Here is a 5811-nt window from a genome sequence, read left to right as displayed (position 1 = left end):
AGCATTACAGGACCCTACCTTATTCTTATTAACAGCATGCATCCTGATAACAGAAGAGTAACTTGAAGCTTCTGGCCTCTAATGCAAAATCTGTAATGGGGTCCCCAACTATAATGCTTTAGTCATAGTACTGGTCTCCCTATATGAAAAAGAGAGGCCTTAATGTTCCCCTAAGGCCCGCGGGCAAGGATGCAACTACATCCTCTGCACCCCTATAGTTACGCCCCTGCACAATAAATGTGTTCACTTAATGATGCCTTCTTAAAGGGATCATACCACAATAGACTTGGCATTACCACTTCTTCGTAGATGGCCCTTCAGCTAGTGATGGTCCTAATATGGCATCTATGAAAAAGCCTATAGTGATACTGCACAAAATATGGCATTATCATCACTAACTACAGAATAAGCCATGTGATAAAGTTTCAGTGCTGTGCTGGAAAGAGAGCACAGCTGGCTAATGATAGCCAAACTTCTGCTCTAAAGGCAGGAGTCTGAGGAATGTCTGATCCCAGAAACCTAAGGCCGCTTCCACATGGACAACTTTTTCCAGTGATTTTGTTGTAATGCAACAGCGATACAAATTGCATGTATGTGGAGCCTATGCTTTCCAAGAGCGAAATCAACATCATCTGCTCCTTTCTATTCACTGCATGATAATAACATCCTTAATGCATTAATAATAAATGTATAAAAACATGTATACAGAATTTGTAGCTTCATTATTCCCACATTTACAATATGAGATGTTTGGTTGGAATACCAGGGAGAGTCATGATAAGAGAGGCAGTAGCAACCAAAGAGCTAGCAACCAACGTAATTCTCTCTCATAGAGGTGTTACAATTATCATTTCAATTCCAGAACTACTGAGGTCATACTATCTATGGCAGCATAATAGGACCCTGCTTTGTTCTTATTAACAGTATGCATCCTAATAACAGAAGAGTAACTTGAAGCTACTTGGCCCTAATGCAAAATCTGTAATGGGGCCCCTACTATAATGCTTTAGTCATAGTACTGGGCTCCCTATATGGAAAAGAGAAGCCTTATTGGCCCCCTAAGGCTCGTGGGCCTGGATGGAACCACATCCTCTGCATCTCCTCTAGTTATGCCCCTGCCCAATAAATGTTCTCATTTGATGATGCCTTCTTAAAGGGGTCATACCACAATAGACTTATCACCTATCCAAAGTTTCACAGCTAAGACCACTACAATTTTCAAGAAAGTGAAAACCAAAAATGGCAACAGCATGCAAAATCAATTTATTATCAGAGGAATACATATCTATAATCAATACTCTAACAACATTAAATAATGCAAGGTTCTTGGTATATAATTTGATCAAATTACATTTGTCCATCTACCAACGTCCAGGTGACCAAGCTTTCAGATCGGTCCTAATGCTAATACCAGGTGGTATAATCTCAACCTGGGAAAGCTGAGTTCCTACCTCTCAAAATGCTCCTCTCTTGGGACTAAGCCTTCCAATAAAACCAGGGAAGGTAGGATACCATTTTATACCAAATTTATTTTGTGTGCAATTTCCAAGAAAGCGGGTTTGGTGACCCACTATTCTTGTCACTGTGAGATCGTTGCAGCCATCCGCAGTCACAACAGATTAAATGGAGCATCATTGCAGATGCATGGCTCCATTCATTTCAATGGGGCTAATGGAGAACGCTGAGTACAAAGCACTTGGCTATCTACAGCAGTTCACTGTGTGGGGGTGCAGGGAATCTGGTTAAGGAGGGGAGGAGAAAACGAGACAGAGGTAGACAGCTACAGATACAGGAGAAACAGGCACATAGACAGGCCTCAAAATTCTATATATATTTATCATTCCTTATTAGATACAGGTTTTTTCAAACTTTAAAATTTGGTGCAACTTTTCATTATCCTCTAAAAGTCTCTTTAACTCTCATGTTGAATTCCTTCATTTCCTCCTAATCATTAAAGAGAGATAATAACCAAATAAGAAAATAAACAAAAAACTGAAGTAACAACATGCATTCCGGATGAGACTTAACTTCCCTAAGGATATACTCAGACAGAATGGCTGTTTCCACGTGGCATAAACTGCAAGCTGTTTAACAGCAAACTGCCATGGTTTAGTAGCTAGCACAGATGCTGCCTATTAAAGCCTCAAAATTACAGCAATTTGTGGTAAAACCGCCTGTAACTTTTGCTGCTCATTTGTAGGATGAGTGGCTGCTACTACACCATCTGAATATATCTTGAGGGTTGAGTTTACTATGGCAGTCTAGTACTGCACAGCAAAACTATAAGAACATTTGCATGTGAAAAATGTATTCCCCCTTCCCCAAATTGCCATTGCCACTTTTTGGTAGATAGTCCTTCAGCTAGTGATGGTCCTAATATGGCATCTATGTAAAAACCTATAGTGGTACTGCATGACTACAGAATAAACCATGCGATTAAGTTTCACTGCTGTGCTGCAGAGAGAGAACAGCTGGCTAATGATAGCCAGATTCCTGCTCTAAAGGCAGGAATCTGAGGAATGTCTGATCCCAGCAACTTAGGGCCGCTTCCACACGGGCGACTTTATCACACGATTTTGTCGTAATGCGACAGCGATACAAATTGCATGTATGTGAAGCCCATGCTTTCCAATGGGTTCTTCCACATGAGCAATGTTTTGTAGCTTGCGAAACTACAAAATCGTGACATGCTTTACAGCCATTATTTGCTATTTTTTTTGTAACCCATGTTTCCCTATGGAACCTTCCTTTCTGTTGTAAAAAAATGTGGTTTTCGTGCAGTGCGACGCAACTTTTACAAGAAAATACTACTTTAAAAGCCCTAAACTCAGCCCTAGCTGAATCAAAAATGCAAAAAAGAGTAATACATCACTTAAGAGGTGCTTTCATCTGCGGCGTGTCTCCTCTTTACTTCCAGCACTCTTCTTTAGTCTTCTGCCAGCCCTTCCTGGATTGGAGGATCAAAATCCCTCCAGGAAGACGTGGTTGTGATTGGTTCTCAAGCGCCATGGCTCAACCAATCAGAGCCTGTGCTCAATGAACCAATCATAGCCATTAGAATTTTACAATGGGTGGACTACTTGGCGTGCCGCTCAATGCACTGAGGGTTGGCTTCCAGCACTCACACTGGGGGAATGATAGGGAAGGTAATATAGCACTTACATCCCCTGACTCGGTGGGTTACCTACTTTTAGCCCATAATCTTAGGGCAAAAGTAGGTGACAGAGTCTCTTTAACTCCTTGATAGCAACTGTCAAGAGAGACTCTTGCATAATAATTAAATGGAAATCCAATGAGGGACTCTAGTGACACAATTATGCAGAAAGTCCTAGGAGTCGTCATATAAGGCACATGTCTGAATACCCCAATGCAAATAAATGTGGTTTCTGCTCTCCGTATTACATGAGTAAAAATACAAGCATAATACAGATTGCAAGTATGCCCGTGTGTATGAGCTTTAAGCCTGCCATTTGGAAATACTAAGTGTTGACCTAAGAACAGTCTGTGTCATAGTGACGCACATCATAATGTATTAGCATACAGGAGCACACCAAATACATTAGTAGAGATGAGTGAGTATACTTGCTAAGGCTAACTACTCGAGCGAGTAGTGCCTTAGTCGAGTATCTGCCCACTCGTCTCTAAAGATTCGGGTGCCGGCGGCGGGCGGGGAGCGGGGAGAGTGGGGAGGAATGGAGGGGAGATCCCTCTCTCCCTCTCTCCCCCCTGCTCTCCCCCGCTCACTCCCACAACTCACCTGTCACCCGCACCAGCCGCCGAATCTTTAGAGACGAGCGGGCAGATCCTCGACTAAGGCACTACTCGCTCGAGTAGTTAGCCTTAGCGAGTATACTCGCTCATCTCTAATTATAAGGAGAAAATAAAGAATCTTAGCGCTGTTCACGCTTGTGTTGGGGATTCTCAGCTGCAGATTCCAGTAAGACAGCTAGATGTAATGTGGCAAAAACCACAAGAATTCCATAATTTCAGCGTATCAATGGGTTCTGCAAGGTTGCATTTTGTTTTTCATTTCCAATGATGGAATACAAAAACAGATATACATCGATGGGAAAAAAACTGTATAAATGGGGAGTGAAATGCCATCTAATAAAAACGAAGTGTTACTTATTTGATCAATCTTTATTCTGTTCTGAAGACACAATCTTGCATTTGTGGCTGGTGAAGTTTGGATTTTCCTTTGGTAGGTCTGTAAATATATAGCATACGTTGCAGCTCACTATATGGCTACTCTCCTCTTCTATGATATCCACTTTCAAAGTTTTAAAAGTCCAGAATCTTGTAATGATATTATACCTTTAAGATATTACTAAGTGCTGCAGTCTGGCAAAGTCCTCTGAGCAGATAGACCAGTTCAAACCCAGCAATTATCCCATTTACAATGACTCTGCTCGTCCCAGAATGCACCGGGAATAAGCAAATTATCTTCCTGGAGCTTCAATTCCTAGTCTGGCAATGTCCTTCGAGCAGCAATCAGCCTACTCAATGTGACTCTTTCCAGAATGCCCTGGGAATAAGCAAATTATTTTCCTAGTGCTCCATATTATATATGTATAATATGACCAATCAGACTGGGACAGAACACTTTTTGGGAGCAGTGGGTTTACGTGGGAAGATGATCAGTTTGCAGCCTCTGTACATTTGTCTGCAAGGATTCTGTAGATGTTTTGCATTGATGATGATCTCTGATAAGAAACTCCTTTAAGACTGCTGACTCCAACAACCATCAGAATAAGGGGTTCAAGGTAGTCATCACAGAAAAGCACAGATTTCGGAGAACGTGTCATCATGCTGCTGTCAGGAGCTACACACACATTGTGGACAATATAAAGCCCATTATCTGTTCTGCAAGAGTGATTAGAAGATAACTGCATTGAAGGAGCAGAGCTGAATTCATTGAGCACACCAACCTGTTGTGTTATTAAGGTTGGGACCAAATGGTGGCATAGGTTGCAAGTTGCTGCAAGCCCCAGATCATGCTGACAGGCGCATGCGCAGAAGCTGGGGTAAGGTCCACGGATCAACATCCCACCAGGGAACAAATCCGGGACCTTGAGTACGTAATTTCATCCCCCCTTATGGATACGATCCGTAAGGGGAGATGAAACTTTAACTTTTTAAACTTTTTTTAACTTTTAACTTTTTTTTTTAAACTTTAACTTTATATGATCACCGTTATCCGATGGATAATGGTGATCATATGACTGGAAACCGCATACAGCGGTCCCCAGTCATATCTCCCTGCACTCGGCTATCTGTGACAGCCGGGTGCAGGGAGATTTTGAATCTGCCGGGCTCTCCGGCCTTCTGCGCATCGCGCCACATCGGCGCATGCGCAGAAGCCAGCAGAGGGTCCCCACACCGGCCGGAGGACATGGAGGAAGGGGGGTGAGTATTTTCACCTTCCCTCATGGATCTGATCCATGAGGGGAGGTGAAGCTTTTCTTTTTTTACACTTTTCTTTACTTTTCCGCCGCGATTGCCGTTATCCATTGGATAACGGCGATCGCGGCACCTGAGACCGCTCACCGCGGTCCCCGCTGACATCTCCTGCCTCCTGGCTACCTACAGGAGCCGGGAGCCAGGAGACTTTAAACTTCCCAGGCCGCCAGGCTTCGGGGTTCAGGGTTCGGGGCCCGGAGGACCAGGAGTGCGGGGAACAGTGCGGCGGACCCGGGTGAGTAATTTCAGCTGCCCTGATGGATCTAATCCATCAGGGCACCTGAATCTTTAACTTTTTTTGCACTTTTTGTAACTTTTATGCGATCGGCGCCGATCGCATTGCCGGAAGGG

The 5811-nt window shown here is 43.3% G+C and overlaps 1 non-coding gene across 1 annotated transcript; it reads right to left on the bottom strand.

The window, feature by feature from the left end:
- Nucleotides 1-4727: 4727 nt before the first annotated feature.
- LOC136622669 (small nucleolar RNA MBII-202) lies at nucleotides 4728-4807 on the bottom strand. The gene has a single exon (XR_010791862.1). It is a non-coding gene; the product is annotated as a small nucleolar RNA MBII-202 (small nucleolar RNA).
- Nucleotides 4808-5811: the final 1004 nt, after the last annotated feature.

Source organism: Eleutherodactylus coqui, chromosome 3 (genome assembly GCF_035609145.1).
Source record: "Eleutherodactylus coqui strain aEleCoq1 chromosome 3, aEleCoq1.hap1, whole genome shotgun sequence".
Classification (NCBI taxonomy): domain Eukaryota; kingdom Metazoa; phylum Chordata; class Amphibia; order Anura; family Eleutherodactylidae; genus Eleutherodactylus; species Eleutherodactylus coqui.
This window is presented reverse-complemented; position numbering and strand designations above follow the sequence as displayed.